This window comes from Oryx dammah, unplaced genomic scaffold (genome assembly GCF_014754425.2).
Source record: "Oryx dammah isolate SB20612 unplaced genomic scaffold, SCBI_Odam_1.1 HiC_scaffold_19, whole genome shotgun sequence".
Taxonomy (NCBI): domain Eukaryota; kingdom Metazoa; phylum Chordata; class Mammalia; order Artiodactyla; family Bovidae; genus Oryx; species Oryx dammah.
The window spans coordinates 50,082,686-50,100,840 of NW_024070203.1; the positions used below are offsets into that span (position 1 = coordinate 50,082,686).

Consider the following 18,155-nt stretch of genomic DNA (forward strand, 5'->3'; position numbering starts at 1 on the left):
CAGGAGAGATAAAGCATAACACATTATCCATGTTGTCAAGGATTTTGAAAACAGACTGAGGATCACTTAATACAAGAGCAATTAGGGAGGCCATGGAGACCTTATATCCGGGTTAAAGGTGCAGAGAAAGGTGGCACCTGGCAATTGAGGGAGTTTAGATTGGCTGTGAAGATCAGCCAAGAATTAGCAACCATTGAATCAGTGGGGCCATTCTTTCAGCAAACGTAAGGAGGAGCTGTGCCTATGAACTACTTCCATTAGCTGTTCATACCTGTCAAAGTGTGCAGATGTAGGTGTCTGGCTTCTCCTTTGTTGCTGTTTTAGTCACTAAGTGGCGTAGGATTCTTTTGCAACCCCATGGTCTGTAATCTGCCAGGCTCTTCTGTCCATGGGATTTCCTAAGCAAGAAGAATACTGGAGTGGGCTACCGTCTCCTTCTCCAGGGGATTTTCCTGACCCAGGGATCGAACCTGTGTATCCTGCCTTAGCAGGTAAATTCTTTACCACTGAGCCACCAGGGAGCAGTCTTCATAGATGGCGGAGAATGGTGGAAAGACAGGTAGGGGACAGCATGAAGATAATGACGGATATGAGCTAAAACCTTAAAACTAAAAAAAGCATAATGTAATTTCAAGAAGCCAAAGTTGCTAAATTGATAATATGGCCAATTTTGTTTGTTTGGTGCCTGCAAATATTACTTGCAGAGCTAAGGGAATAAGTCTTCCCATATTTTTCTGGAGAAGAGAAAAATACTAGTTTCCAAGTCACAGCAGGTGGTAAAGTTACAGAAAGCATGACTCAAATGAGTGAATGGAGAAGAGATTAATCTGTCCTCAGAAACAGCACAATAAAGTACTGGCCTACAGTAATTTATGTCTTGAGAATAAGGAAAAACTCAAGTTTTGTTTATTTGGGCTTCATGTGGAAGAAAATGTAGATGATATAAATGACTTTTTTCCCTTTATTCAATAGTTGACTAAACATCTGTGATGTCTATCCTTATCTTTTTTTTTTTTAATGAAATCATATACTGTACTAGATGGCACATTTTCTCTCATTTGGGAAGGATAACTCAATTTCCCCTTTATAAACATGAGTAACTTGATGTGTCTAACCAATCTTTTTTTTTCAATGAATGCTTTTCTGACCACTAGAAAGCCTCCTGAGAATGTTGCCAGCCAACAGGGAAGTGAGAAAGACTGCTGACAGGAAGGCATTTCTCCAGCACATTTGAAAGTCCACATTCCTGTTCTCCTACATGTAGAACCTTTTAAGTGTCTTGGCTTCAAATGAAGACCAGGCACATTTTACAGGAATTTTCTCCCCAGGTGCATGTTGTGTAGCATTTCTAAGTTAATATTGCTTATATATGAATGTTCAGCTCTCCACTTGTGTAGCTAGCTGAAGGCAAGGACATTTTTGTTTGTGATTGTTTTAAATACAGGCTCCAAGAAGTGCAAATGTGAAAACGTTATCATGATGTGATTCAGAGCCTCATCATGCTTGGTAGAAGAGCTTAGAATCACACATAGGCTACATATGTGTGGACCATATTTCCTAGTACTCAACATTGCTTTTTCCGGTGGCAAATAATATTTGAGCACATGCCATGGTATAGGAAATGATTTTATTATATTTCTGCTATTCGTTGGTGTTGTTCAGTCGCTAAGTTGTGTCTGACTCTTTGCGACCCCATGGACTATAGCATGCCAGCCTCCTCTGCCCTTCACCACCTCCTGAGGTTTGCTCAGATTCATGTCCATTGAGTCGGTGATTCTATCTAAACACTTCATCCTCTGCTGCTCCCTTCTCCTTTTGCCTTTTGACTGTTTATAGAACCTAGAATCATTTCCGTCCCATAGAGAACACTCAGTCAAAACCTGTGGAACAACTGAATGACATCTTCTAACTTTTGCTGGGCATTCCATGTAAAGAGCATGTAAGTATGGCGCTCCACTCTGCTGGGCAGGAGTCACTCAGTATTCAGTCCCTCATCCGCAATATGTGTTTATGTGCCTGACAGGCTGAGGGATTCAATGGGGAGCAAAAAGACACTTTTTTATAGGAAGTACTGTGAAAACAGACAAGCAAGTGGGCAAAGCAGCAAGCTGAGTGCTAAAGTAGAATAAATAAAGGGTACTTTGGGATCACAAGGCACATACCTAGCCCAAACTTGGACTGGGCTAGAGAGGCAGGGAAGACTTCCAAGAGGAAATGATTTCAAATATTAAATATGAAAATAAATAAAAGTTGTGCAGGCAGGAGTTGGAAAAAGGCAATGGGTGGTAGGTGAGGAAGGGTGTTCTGAGAAGGTGAACATACTTTGAAGGATAAAATTCAGTGTGGCTTGGACGTAGAGGATAAAAGAAAAAGTGATATTTGATGGGGCTGGGAAGGTAAGCAGAAATTTGAATTTTATTCAAAGATCAAGGCAAGTGGTTGAGGGTTTTAAGTTATGGAATTAATTTGCCTTTCAGAAGGGTCATTCTGGCTTTAGGTTGAAAGAGGGATTGGAGAGAGGCAGAAGTAACAGCATACTCAAGAGACCATTATAATCGCCTGGGGGAGGGAGAATTGGCCTTAGTGATGCTTAAAGTCATAGGGACAAAATGAATTTGGGCCTTGAATCAGTAGGGGTGAGGGATTTATATGAAGAAGTGGCATGACGGTTTATACTGGGGGGCAGCCATGGAGGATACCTCTGTTTTTGACTAAGACAATTAAGTTTCCCTGAGTTGGAGAAAACAAAATAAAGTGCAGGTTTCTGGCAGTCATTAGGTAGCTGAAGTTTTGTCATCCAGGATGCACATCTAGAGAGGTTGAAAATAGTAGCTAGTGTGTGGGAGGGAACATTCTTTCAAAACAAAGAATTTGGGATGGGAGTTATGCTTTGGTAATCAGAATGGACCACTTTACATAATGGGGGTAGGGTAGTGTCATGGAGACAGCATGGATGGATGATTTTATGTCTGGGAATCTACTCAAGAATTTTTGCAAGAAAGTTTCATGTATCTTTATTTATTTATTTATTTTATTTTTTAGAATCAGTGCTGAGCCTTAAATCAACATGAATCCAAATCTATTTCGGAGGGCTGGATAGCGCCAGATCCATCTAGTCTTTCTGACTTACTCAGCATAAGGTTTTGGGGGGAAATTAATCAAAGGACTTCAGAAAAATAGAAGTTGACTAGTCTGGCTAGTCTAGTGTTCTGAATTTAATGTATCTGAAAATGATTTAATAGTTAGTCAATGACCATTAAATAGTTATGGACTTGAGATGTTTAATTGTCTATGAGAATTTCTAAAGAACGGTGTGGGAGAAAGTCAGGGAAGATAAAGACTAACAGTTTAAAGTGGTCAAGAGAAATGTCTGGCATAAAATACATCATGGACTGAGGTTTGGAGGGATACGATTTGAATGTTTCCAGTCCATGTTACCCATTGTGTCTAAAATCAGATAGATTTTTTGACACAAAAGCATATTTTTTGACACAAATATTGAAGAATGCCCCCAAAGTTGTGTGTTTAGACTAGACTTTTCATGACTCTTAAAATTTCACATCACATACTCCCAACTGAAACAGTCCAGAAATGTTGCTTAAGGGCACAATCTTTTTTTTTATCCTACAAAGTGCATCAAATTCACATTTCATAATTTCATTAAATATGAGTGTTCTACCCAATCTGCCTCTGCATTCCAGGGAGAGCATGTTTTCAGCAAGCAGTAGGTAGGCGGAAAGGCATTTGAATTCTAACTAAGTGGGCAATAGCAAGATACAGGGTTTACGTGAGTATCATAAGACAGTTTAACAAAGAAGTCAGATTTTAGATGACTGTAACACTGAGTTGGTAAAAAAAATTAACCACACATGAAAATGTCTTCCTGGCATATAAGCACAGTATTAAATGATAGCTGGTAGGTATTAACTTCCTGCAAAAGGAGGACTATTGCTAGAACCCATCAATAAGTGGTCTTAAAATTTAAAGATAAATCATATGATAAAGAGGGATTTAAGGAAGGGAGTTATTACATTTTAAAACTTTGAAACATTCTCTAAGTTTTATCTTCCACTGTTTGATGTTATTTTCCTGGAAGCGAGTTCCTTATTATCTACACACAATTCTGTTTCTGATTAGTTAGTTGCTTCAGGGTTTATCTGTTTTCACCTTATCTGATTGCTTGCTAAATTTAAAGTTTGATGTCTCTTAAACTTCAGGCTGCCAGATATCATGATTGAAAATGCACCTCACCTTGTCTCCCATTTTAGGCAGCTTTCTAGCTCATAGACCACAACTCTTCCAGTGTCTGGTCTTCCGATAATAATATTTACCATTCTGTACAACCTGCCCTGCTAAAACTGTGCTAAATTCTTTTTAGTCACTATCTCGCCTAACCTTCAGAGCAGTCTTGTGAAATGGGAACAATTTTCTTCATTTAGAGACAGGAAATTTGAAGTTTGGACAGCGTAAGTAGCTTTCCCAAGGTCACAGAGCAAGTAAACCAAAATGATGAGAGCGCAGTTCTGCCTGACAGCAAAGCCCATGCTTTAAGAGGCTATACAGTACACACTCCCCTCCATGTGTTCATCTCCTGCTCTTGAGCCCACTGGCTTGGGAATGTCTCCACATGCATTTTATCTGAGGACATCACTGAATATTAGAAAGTATTTCTTCATGTGGAATCAAACCTTGCTTCCTGTACTCTTTCTAACCTTGGCAGCCACATAGGAAAACTGTATTATGAGTGTTTCAAGTCTTTGAAGGCTATGAGCATCCATGCATTAGACCTTGACCCCCAATCACCTAGCTCTCTCTAACCCTCCAGCCTTTTTGTGCTAAATACCTATACACACTATCTCTTTCACCCAGAGTACGGCCAGCATAGGGAAGGTGGCATAAAGATGTTTGCCTTTTGAAAATCCTGGAAAAGGTAAAAAGTTGTGCCGTTAAGGAAATGGAAAATCAAGCCTCCCTCGCTCCCCTCCACCCCTTACGTTACACATACACACAGGAATGCTGCCAGTTAGATCATCTTGGGGTCTGCAAGCAGCTTGGCTCTGAGCAAGGAATGCCTTTTACTAGGCTGTTGTCCTTGGTTGGGTTCCAACATGTGTGTTCTCTATTTTTTCTGTAAGAGATGTATCTATTTGCATAATAAACATGTCTGAATAAATAGTTGGCCTTTTTCATGACGGTTGACTTTCTTTTTGTTTACTTATTTTTAAATTAGTTTTTACTGGAGTATAGTTGCTTCACAATGTTGTGTGCTCTTCTGGCAGTGAGGTGCTTAGAAGTGACATGACCTGACCGGCACAGAGTAGTGATGACAAGTCAGTCTTCATTCATTCTGCTTCTGTGGCTGCATTGCATCCTTTCACATTAGGCTGGCAGATGAGGTAGAACATGCTCCTGCTGAGTCATCTCATATTCTCACGAACCAGATTGCTTAGATTAATTGTGTCTTTTAAATACAGAATCAACATTATCATCATGGAAAAGGATCGCCTTACCTTTAAAATTGTTTATCTGTTCTAAGATTTTGGACTCTCAGAATGTTATGTGTGTGTCACTTCTGATATATCATTTAATAAAGGCATTTAGAGTTCCCTTTGATTCCGAATAAGCCACATGAGCCTCATCTGTTCTCTCTGTTCATATCCGTGTCACCACGGACTATGTTCCCTCCTCCTGGAACTGTCATGCTCAGAATGAATGATGTTGTCTTATTTGCATAGCAGCAAACAGGATGGTTTCCTTACCTCTCTCATTCGTAATTCTGTCTTTCATGAAGGTACAGAGCAAACCGCCTCACAGAGTTTAGCAGTCAGTATCAGTGACAACCAGTCATTTTCCTGATGAAAGGCTATGTTTATTTATTTATTTTTTTAATCAAATCTTGGATTAATAACGTCTAAGAGCCTAGTGGAAGGAGGGCTTCCCTCATAGCTCAGTTGGTAAAGAATCCACCTGCAGTGCGAGAGACCCCAGTTCGATTCCTGGGTGAGGAAGATCTGCTGGAGAAGGGATAGGATACTCACTCCAGTATTCTTGGGCTTCCCTTATGGCTCAGTTGGTAAAGAGTCCACCTGCAATGTGGGAGACCTGGGTTCGATCCCTGGGTTGGGAAGATCCCCCAGAGAAGGGAAAGGCTATCCACTTTAGTATTCTGGCCTGGAGAATTCCATGGACTATACAGTCCATGGAGTTGCAAAGAGAGGAAGGACACTGTTCTAAGTCCTTTTAAATGAAAACTAACTTCTAGAAATGTCCCCCTTTTCCCAAACCTCTTCTGTGGTGTGTGTATGGGGGTGCAGGAGCAGGGTGCAGTGAGTAGGAGTGGGATAGAAGAGGGGAGGCCCAAAGTCCTCGTCAATCAGAATGACACTCCACTGAATACACTTTAAACTATCATTTCTAACCGGAAGAACACAGAACAACTTTGTAAGCACACATTCAAGGTCTCCAACTCGGAAATGTTGATTCACTGGGTCCAGGATTGGGCTGGGGATCTGCTTTTTCAAAAAGTTTCCATTGGAGACCCTGGAGTGATTTCCCAGGTGAGAGAAAATATCTGAGATCATGATTTAGGACATAAAACTGAGCTGAGAAAAATATTTTGTGGTTCAAATATCCATTTATTTATCAAGAGACTATATACTAGAAGAATGAATATGTTAAACCAAAAGAATTATTCCAGTGATAATTTCTATATTATCACAAAATTTCACTTGAATACTCACTCAGCACTCATTTTCATAAGACATCCTGTGGTCACTGTGGGTGAGCTACAGATGTCTGCAGTGTGGAATGACACTTATTTGGGAATATACATGATTGACTAAGGATGCTTCTAAAGAAGCAGACTTTTAAGTAGCACATTTTTTGGAAGTGGCTTTATAACATACATTGTATATGGATAATGGGTAATATATTATATTACATACTAATTAATTTATATAATGTATTGTAATTTATGATTTTTCACTTATTTGTTTGGTAGGGCTTCCCAGGTGGCTTAGTGGTAAAGAATCTGTCTGTCAATGCAGGAGACACAGGAGATGTAGATTCAATCTCTGGGTCGGGAAGATCCCCTGTAATAGGAAATGGCAACCCACTCTAGTATTCTTGCCTGGAGAATTCCATGGACAGAGGAGCCTGGCAGGCTACAGTCCATGGAGTTAAAAAGAGTTGGACACAACTTAGAAACTAAACAACAAGTAATTCTTTAACTTGTCTATCTCTTCCCTAAACTATAAGGCAGAGTCCATATCAGTCTTGCTGACTGTTGAATTCACAATACCCAGTGCCTCCCAATAAATACTCAATTACTAGCTGCCTAGATTAATGAATCTTGGCTCAGACAGTACAGTGTCTGCCTGCAATGTGGGAGATCTGGTTTCATTCCCTGGGTTGGGAAGATTCCCTGGAGAAGGAAATGGCAACCCACTCCAGTATTCTTGCCTGGGAAATCCCATGGACAGAGGAGCCTGGTGGGCTACAGTCCATGAAGTTGCAAAGAGTTGGACATGACTGAGCAACTAATACTATTGGTTGATCTGGAAATTTGCATTTCTTACATTTTCCACTGTTGATAAAAAAAACAGCATCCCCATCTGGGAAGTTTGGTATAAGGAGGTTTGGGGCCAAGATATCTCCAAGGTGATTGTTTCTTGCCACCATTCATGTGTACTAAGATCACTTATCTACAGAAGTGTGTTGGTGACAATGATAATTCCCATTGGAGTTCACAAACTATAGGCCCATCAACCATTCCAATTAGTAGTCATGTTTAACTTGCTCTGCAACAGTTGAACTGTAGAGAATTTTACATTTAAAAAAGCTATTTGGGAACAAGAATCCACCTGCAATGTGGGAGGCCTGGGTTTAATCCCTGAGTTGGGAGGGTCACCTGAAGGAGGGCATGGCAACCCACTCCATTATTCTTGCCTGGAAAATCCCCATGGACAGAGGAGCCTGTCGGGCAACAGTCCATGGGATCCCAGAGTTGAACACAACTTAGTGACTAAGTGCAGCACAGAGGTGGGTACATTTCATATACACATCAGGATTTCTACATTATCTTGGAAAGCTGCAACATTTACAGCCATTATGCCCTCTCTCTACGTGTCAGCATCCGGTTAAAAAGAATAGCATCTTTGGGTATAGGAAAATTCACTCATTTCCAAGTCTCTTTCTCTTTCAAATAATCGTCCAGATGTCAAGCAACAGTTGTACTTTTTCATCTTATACCTAACATTTCTTTACTCATTTTCATTACTAGAACAACCCTGAAACCAATCACTGAGGTTGATTATATTTAAACAGCACTTTGGCATTTTCAAAGCACTTGACTGAAGTATAGAATAAGCCATGCATAAATTAAAGCACTGAAAAATTCCTTCCTTTATTTCCTAATCACCAATCCTGTTTAAGTAGTCTTACCTCAAATTCTGAATATTTTTATTTTATCCATGCCTTCATTAATTTATATATTAAGGTTTTACGTATATGAAACATTCTCTGAGCTAGGAGTCTTTTTCAATAATTCAGATAACAAAATGATGGGGGCTTCACTCAAGGTGCTGCCAATAATGGTAATAATCAGTGGGTATAATCTGGATAGACAGGATCTTGATGGTAAGATCAACAAGATTTGCTGACGGAGCATATAAAGATTATTAAGCAAACAAAGAGTAAAGACAGCTATGGATTTTTCAGCCTGAGCAACTATAACAGCAGTTGGTAAACTTTTTCTGTAAAGGACTGGAAGATAAATATGTTTAACTTTGTAGCCCTTGTGGTCTATGCTGCCACTATAACACAGAAACAGCATAGATAATATATAAGCAAGCAATGGTTCAGATTTGGTGACCCCTGAACTGAAAGAAATAGGGTTACGCCATTCACTGATGGGAGGAAGACTGCCTGGGTTGGTTAGGGAGTAGGGAGTAGTGGTAGGATTGAGAATATTGGAACTCAATTTTGGGCTTGTTAAGTAAAGATTTAAAGTGGGTAGATGGATAGATTAGTTTGGAATTCAGTGGAGAAGGATAAAGATATAATTTGGGATAATACCACTAGCTTATAAATAGTATTTCAATGCATGAGACTGGATGTGATTAGCTAAGCAGTGCGTGTAGATGAAACAGGGAAGAGAGGTGGAGAGAGACAGAAAGCGAGACAGAGAGGGACATGGCTTGAGCCCTGGGAATCCTTCAGCATGTAGTGGTAAGGGAGATGAGGAAGCAGCAGCAAAGATACGGAGACACAGCAGTCAGAGAAAAACAAGGCAAGTGTAGGGTCATGAAACCAAGGAATGGAAGTGAGTCCAGAAGGAGCAGTGGCTAGATAGTCTAAAAGGCTGCTGATTAACCATATAAGATGGTGACTGGGAAAGGACATTGATGATATTGATGAGATCAGTTTGAGTAGAGTGGACACAGAGGGAAACCTGCCTTTGGGTGTGGGCTTGAGTGTGGGAGAGCAAAAATCGAGAATTCTCTGTTAACACTCAAGAAATTTCATTGTGAGAGGAAGAAGAGGAATGATATATTGGAATCTGAAGATGAAGAGGGGTCAAGAAAAGGCCTTTTTTGTTAGTTTTTAAGAAATTTATGCTGCTGCCAATGATCGCCTCAGAGTTCTTCTAAAAAAGTATACTTTTACATTATCTCTTCATAGAAATTTACCTTCCCAACCTATGTGAAAGGTAGCATTCATCTTACCTGAGGAAAGTCCTTATTATCCTTGTTTAAACACTTAAAAAACACTCAGGACCCCACTTTGATATTTTATGTTATAATGCCATCCCATATCTGTGTTCACCTTTGAGGCTAGAGGGAATTTTTTAAAAATCAAGTTCCTTTAACTACTTCTCTTTTAAAGTTCAATCAGTTTAATAGCATTTAATTAATTTAACTAGTGCCAAAAATTCCCCACGTGAAAGCCTTTTCTCTTCCTCTGCCCACTCCACCCTCTCCAGGTTTATCAAGGCTCATTCTTAAGACTTGGTCGCAGTTTCCTTTATTGGCCGCCTCACAAGCATTTCCACCTAAGGGGAATAAACCCATCAACTTAGAACCGCAACCATGCCCATGAAGTGTTTTTTAAAAGCTTTTGGCCGCCCTCAGGGAAAATAATTTTTCATCACTTAATATCTTTCCAATGGCTCTTCCTCACTTCTGTAAGTCACCTCTCCTTTCCCAATCTAACCCAGGAAAAGAACAAAGAACCCCAGCTGAATTATTTTTAAACACCAAAAGCTTCTCTATCTAAACTGCCTTTATGTTTTATCTAAATATATGAGAAATAACTGCTTAAAAGTCCAAGAAAACAAGTATCTGTAGGACATACCATACTGTTTCCAGTGTTGTTGCTATCATAGTATTCTTGACAATAACTGATTTAGAAATATGTCTTCAAAAATTCAGTGTGATATTTTTATTTTTAGTATTTTATGTCTTTGAAGACGGTTTCCATGTGCAGAACAGGTTTTTTAAGAGGTCATTTTCAAATTTAATATTTATGGTTTTCTACTTTAGCTTCACTTATACATATTTTTGTTCTATGCATAAATCTAGCAAGTTTTGGCAAACACACTTGTTTAATGTTTGTTACTATTTACAAATCTAATTAATTTAAATTTTAAGCTACATTTATAGATTTAACATATTTGACCTTTAGTATTTCACTTGGTTTATTGAAAATCATTTCTATGTATTTAAAAGTCTTAAGAGGCTAGGACATTCAGTGACTTTTAAGTTCTAAATTTTGTAATACTGTTTAAAAATTATATCAAGATAGTCTTACAATTTTTAACTTAAAACCACAAATATAAATAATTATTCATGAATACATTTTATATTGCAATTACAAGGCTAACCAGTTGCTTTAATAACCTGTTGCCACATTCTTTTAACCACTATAAATAATATCAAATATGTATAGGTTCCTTACCCAGAAATAGTTATTCTTTTTAGCAATTTATACTTAACTCTTTCAAATGCTTCTACATTTAATTCTTATGCTTGGAATTAAAATATGTTACCCACTTGAAAAAAAATAGTATGTCATCTCAAACAATGTTGGGTATACATTCCGAAGTAATTTTTAGGGTTGTCTTTCAGTTGGTCTCCATTTCTTATTGTACAGCAATAATGACTGGGGTTTAAGGAGGGAGCTTCGGATGTCCTGGTGGCCACTGTGTCATGAGTACCAAAACTTAAGGAAATGGCTTATAAAACAACCCCATCTTTGGGCTGGATCATATCATTCTCTAATTCTCCTGTTTATGAAAGTCAGTGTCTCATGCTGAGATATTCTTTGACTCAATTATGTATTTCTTTGCCCCAAGCTCTGAAGACCCCTGGACTGATGAGGATCTGCATTCTTTTCACGTCTCTCCTATCTCTTGGAGCCACACTCTTCTAGCAATTAAATAACATCAATTTGAATTCTGGATGTCTCTCATGGCTTAATCAGACTATGTGGTTTCCACAAACAAGGTGCTAAATTTATTTATAAGCACAGTAGCTTATGGTAAACATTTTAGTTCAAAGCTATATCAATCAATTTACAAGCTGACCAACTAAATAGCTTGTAACACAAAGAATGGAAGAAAGCCATGCAGGGCAGTAGTGCCCGTACATACAGGCTTGTGCATGCTCTGACACCGTTTCAAGCCATCTTTACTTTGTGAATTATTTAACCATAATATCTAACTTCTACTAGCTCCTGTAAATGTTTTTGTGTCTCCATGCATAATTTTCTTAATTTTTGCCTCATTTTTAGAAGGCAAGATAACAGTTTAAGTGTTGGCAACTCAGTTATCTATGACATTATTTTATCCATTTAGAGGAACAAAGGTTTCCCCTGGTGGCACAGATGGTAAAGAAAATGCCTGCAATGCGGGAGACCCAAGTTTAATCCCTGGGTCAGGAAGATCCCCCGGAGGAGGGCATGGCAACCCACTTCAGTATTCTTGCCTGGAGAATTCCATCGACAGAGGAGCCTGGTGGTCTACAGTCCATGGGTCACAAAGAGTCAGACAATGCCAAGAGACTGATACATTCACTTTCAGAGGGACAAGACCTAGAAATACAGAATTTGAGGCTGGCTCCATAAAAGCTAAATAAATATCAGGCATTTGGTTTAACACCTGATAATCACATATTGCATATTTGCTAGTTATTTCATAGAATGTTAAAAAAGTGCACACTTGTGACCTTTTTTTTTCTTTTGCAACATTTGTAGGGTATGATACTAAAATTATTTCAAATAAATATCACAGATGCTTAATGAAATTCAGCAGATTGATTACCCATTTAGCATCCAGAAATGTACATATTACTCAAATGCTTAGATGATTACAACTTCATTCCTGAAACTTATATAAGTTGTTAGAATTCTTTCATATGATTAAACCGACAACATTAATCACAGTTTAGAGCCTCTGGATAGGAAAGAGGCTATCTTGATTTGCTGTTTTCAAAACTCAAAGACCTCTCATTATATTAATAAATTTAACCGCCAATGTAGATTGAAGGGATACATTGCTTACCCATATTCTCTTGGGAGTTGTAACCAATGGACAAAGAGACAGCAAAATACAGTAGATAAGTAGTTCCTAAGTTGAAGACATGGTTCTTCATTTCTCTCAGAATGAATGTGAGAGGTGGGCATCTCTGCAGCGGGCCTCAGATAGATGATTAATCTCCCATGGGAAGGCAAAGTGACCCCATTTTCTGTGTGGGACCTGGCCAGTCTGCCAGGCTCTCCAGCATCTTCCTTTAGGGGCAGACAGAAATCCTTCCCATCCCTAAAAGCAAACATGAAAAAACATGGTTATCCCTCTTCCCTAACAACTATCATCTCAAAACTTTTAATTATGACATCTGTACATAGAAACATATAAAAATGTAGGCATCAGTAATGCCAAATACCTGGTCTTCCTATTAAAATCCTTTATAATAATTTAAAAATGGTGCTCATGTAAGTTATTTTTGAGGCATTAACTCTTTGGTTTATCTCTTTGATATATACATTTTAAGTATGTGAAGTAAGCACATAGAATTATTATATGCTAAATTAAATTTGTTCACTACCTAAATATTTTAAATTATTTTGTGAAGAATATAGCTTTATTTTTTCTGTGGTGTAGAAAAGGCTAGAACTGAAAACTCATAGGCCAATATAATAGATCTTCTTGGTCCTGATGCTGGGGCTACTCAGGTATATTAAATCATAAGATGCTGAAGAGGAAAGAGACTGTAGAGATGGCTTCATCTAATCTCCTTATTTATAGATGAGTTAACTGGGAGGCAGTTATATGTCTATAACTAACTGGGAGACAGAATAACTGATATGTCCTCAGTTGCAGATGGTCTTAACAGTAGACTTAAAATTAGAATGCAGAATGTTTTCTTTTTCAGTATTATTTGTGCTATGTAGTTCTGATATTTTAGACAAGACTATAAGAAAGGGACTTTCCTGGCAGTCCAGTGGTTAAGACTCCACCTTCCACACTATAGGGAACATGGGTTCAATCTCTCTCAGGGAGTTAAGCTTCCACATGCCTCAAGGCCAAAAAAATCCTAACATAAAACAGAAGCAATATTACAACAAATCCAATAAAGACTAAAAAAAAAAATTGTCCACATGAAAAAACTTTAAAAAGAAAGACTGTAAGAAAGATTATTTCTTAAATGACTGTATAAAAACACAGAAAAACTGTGTTTTTGGCAGTTATTATTCACTATACTTCAATGTGTAAATAATACTTAGATGTGTTTTTTTCCCCAAAATTCATTATAATTAGTTCATGGGACATAATTTGTTGATGCTATTCCATTTATAATTCATTTGTGAGGTAATTATGCTATTTTGCATTTTGATGAACTGTAATCCAAATTTTATAAATTCATATTTCATTAAAAATATCAGAAGAATAAATACTTGAATCCTTTATTAGAGAAACAAATTACTTTTAAAAGTTAATTTCAGTCCTAGAATACTATGATTTTCAATATAAATTTATTTTGTATTATTGATACTTTTGTGCAGATTTTTGCAGATAAAACAAAGAAGTTTGAAGTAATAATTTATCAGTTCAGTTCAGTTGCTCAATCATGTCCAACTCTTTGCGACCTCATGGACTGCAGCACACCAGGCTTCCCTGTTCATCACCAACTCCTGGAGCCTACTCAAACTCATGTCCATTGCTTCGGTGATGCCATCCAACCATCTCATCCTCTGTCATCCCCTTCTCCTGCCTTCAATCTTTCCCAGCATCAGGGTCTTTATAATAATTTACAGAGCTAAATAACTGTGAAAAACATAATACAAAATATTTTTCATAATTGTAAAAGAATGTTATATCAATTCATTGAAAAACCAAGCACATAAAAAACAGACACTAACTTTTTATTAAAATATTATAGAATGAATGTGTTCCATTTAATATACCATATTTAACATTGATTGTATGTATGTGTTTAGTCACTAAGTTGTCTCCAATTCTTTTGCAACCCCATGGACTGTAGCCTGTCAGGCCCCTCTGTCCTTAGGATTTCCCAGGTAAGAATGCGGGGTTGGGTTGACATTTACTTTTGCAGGGGATCTTCCTGACCCAGGGATTGAACCTGCATCTCCTGCACTGGCAGACAGATTATTTAGCACCAAGCCGCCTAGGGAGCCCTTAACATAGATTCAGTTCAGTTCAGTCACGTCCAGCTCTTTGTGACCTTATGGACTCTAGCATGCCAGGGTTCCCTATTCATCACCAACTCCTGGAGTCTACTGAAATTCATGTCCATTGAGTCAGTGATGTCATCCAACCATCTCATCCTCTGTTGTCCCCTTCTCCTCCCACCTTCAATCTTTTCCAGCATCAGGGTCTTTTCAAATGAGTCAGTTCTTTGCATCAGGTGGCCAAACTACTGGAGTTTCAGCTTCAACATCAGTCCTTCCAATGAACACTCAAGACTGATCTCCTTTAGGATGGACTGGTTGGATCTCCTTGCAGTCCAAGGGACTCTCAAGAGTCTTCTCCAACACCACAGTTCAAAAGCATCAATTCTTCAGCGCTCAGCTTTCTTTACAGTCCAACTCTCACATCCATAGACTACTGGAAAAACCATAGCCTTGACTAGATGGACCTTTGTTGGCAAAGTAATCTCTCTGCTTTTTAAATATGCTGTCTAGGTTGGTCACAACTTTCCTTCCAAGGGGTAGCATCTTTTAATTTCAAAGCTGCAGTCACCATTCTGCAGTGATTTTGGAGCCCCCCAAAATAAAGTCTGCCTCTGTTTTCACTTTTCCCCCATCTATTTGCCATGAAGTGATGGGACTGGATGCCATGATCTTAGTTTTCTGAATCTTGAGTTTTAAGCCAACTTTTTCACTCTCCTCTTTCACTTTCATCAAGAAGCTCTTTAGTTCTTTGCTTTCTGCCATAAGGGTGGTATCATCTGCATATCTGAGGTTATTGATATTTCTCCTGGCAGTCTTGATTCCAGCTTGTGCTTCCTCCAGCCCAGCGTTTCTCCTGATGTACTCTGCATATAAGTTAAATAAGCAGGGTGACGTACCCCTTTCCCAATCTGGAACCAGTCTGTTGTTCCATATCCAGTTTTAACTGTTGCTTCCTGACCTGCATACAGATTTCTCAAGAAGCAGGTCAAGTGGTCTGGTATTCCCATCTCTCTCAGAATTTTCCACAGTTTATTGTGATCCACACAAAGGCTTTGGCATAGTCAATAAAGCAGGAGATGTTTTTCTTGAACTCTCTTGCTTTTTTGATGTTCCAGCTGATGTTGGCAATTTGATCTTTGGTTTCTCTGCCTTTTCTAAATCCAGCTTGAACATCAGGAAGTTCAGGGTTCACGTATTGTTGAAGCCTGGCTTGGAGAATTTTGAGCATTCCTTTACTAGCATGTGAGATGAGTGCAATTGTGCAGTAGTTTGAGTATTCTTTGGCATTGCCTTTCTTTGGGATTGGAATGAAAACTGACCTTTTCCAGTCCTGTGGCCACTGCTGAGTTTTCCAAATTTGCTGGGATATTGAGTGCAGCACTTTCACAGCATCATCTTTCCGGATTTGAAACAGCTCCACTGGAATTCCATCACCTCCACTAACTTTGTTCATAGTGATGCTTTCTAAGGCCCACTTGACTTCACATTCCAGAAATTCTGACTCTAGGTGAGTGATCACACCATTGTGATTATCTGGGTCATGAATATCTTTTTTGTACAGTTCTTCTGTGTATTCTTGCCACCTCTTCTTAGTATCTTTTGCTTCTGTTAGGTCCATACCATTTCTGTCCTTTATTGAGCCCATCTTTGCATAAAATTTTCCCTTGGTATCTCTTAATTTTCTTGAAGGGATCTCTAGTCTTTCCCATTCTATTGTTTTCTTCTATTTCTTTGCACTGATTACTGAGGAAGGCTTTCTTATCTCTCCTTGCTATTTGTTGGAACTCTGCATTCAAATAGGTATATCTTTCCTTTCCTCCTGTGTTTTTCACTTCTCTTCTTTTCGCACCTATTTGTAAGTCCTCCTCAGGCAGCCATTTTGCCTTTTTGCATTTCTTTTTCTTGGGGATGGTCTTGATCACTGCCTCCAGTACAATGTCACGAGCCTTCAGTACAATGTCACGAGCCTCCATCCATAGTTCATCAGGTAGTCTGTAACATTGATTACTCATCTATTAAAAGGTTGTTTTTCAGTCACTAAATCATGTCTGACTCTTTGCCACCCAATGAATAGCAGCACATCAAGATTCCCTGCCCTTCACTATCTCTCAGAGTTTGCTAACTCATGTCCATTGAGTCGATGATGCCATCCAATCATCTCATCCTCTGTCGTCCCCTTCTCCTCCTGCCCTCAATCTTTCCCAGCATCAGCATCTTTTCAAATGAGTTGGCTCTTCCCATCAGGTAGCCAAAGTATTAAAAGGGTATTATGTGTTATCTTGCCATATTTAACTTAATCCTTAAATGGGAAGATTATATTCTAGATAATTAAAAGAAAGTTCTTTCTGAATGATCTTTCTTTCTACATAGACAGTGGAGATGTGGCCACTGTCACCATAGAATTACTCCAGATCCTCTCTCGATAGTTTACATAACTTTGTGAGTGAATATATTTTAGTATAATTCTAGACAGATTTATGTAACATAACTTCATTTTTCTAATTTAAGACAATTTTTGAACTAACAAATCTTTTTTGAGGGTGGGTGCCATGGTTTCCTAGGATGAAAGTGTCTCTTGAAGGGTTCATCAGTTATTGTTTTTCCTATTTTATTTCAAAGTCACTAAATTAATTTCCTTTCAGTTAAATTCATTGCTATATTAAATACATCTATGTTTCCAGTTCATGACAATTCTAATATTATCATTACTATAAAATATTCAAATGACACAATGTAGTTTGACCTTTAAAAGTTGGCATAAATGCAAATCCAACCTACAATGAGACATCATCTCATACCTGTTAGGATGGCTATTGTCAAAGACTCAAGACATAAAAAATGTTGGAGAGGATATGGAGAAAAGGGAGTCTTGTGTACTGTAGATGGAAATGGAAATTGGTGCCAACACTGCGGAAAACAATATAGAATGTCTCCCCCAAAATAAAAATAGAACTATTATATGATATAGCAATTCTACCTCTAGGTATTCATCTGAAGGAAACTAAAATACTAACTCAAAAGGATACATTCACCCCAGTGTTCATAGTGGCACTGTTTACAATACCCAAGACATGGAAGCAGCCTAAATTATCATCAACAGATAAGGGGATAAATGGCATATTATTCAGCTATAAGAAACAAGGAAATCTTGCCATTGTTACAGCATCGATGGAACTTAAAGGCATTATACTAAGTGAAATAAATCAGAAAAAGACAACATATGATGTCACATAAATGTGAAATCTAAAAACAGCGACAACGAAAACAACACTGAACTCATAGATCTAGAGAACAGATAGGTGGTTGCCAGAGATGAGGTGGGGGTGGGTGAAAGGTACAAAGTTTCAGTTATAAAATAATTCCTGGGGATGTAATATACAGTATGGTGACTCTATTTATAGTACTGTATTATATATTTGAATGTTGCTAAAAAATAGAATTTAAAAGTTCTCTTCACAAGAAAA

General features: G+C 38.2%; 1 protein-coding gene across 2 annotated transcripts in view; it reads left to right on the forward strand.

Annotated features, from left to right (window-relative positions):
* Positions 1–18,155, forward strand: part of PI15 (peptidase inhibitor 15) — a 35,968-nt gene that overhangs the window by 6,330 nt on the left and 11,483 nt on the right. The window lies entirely within an intron of this gene.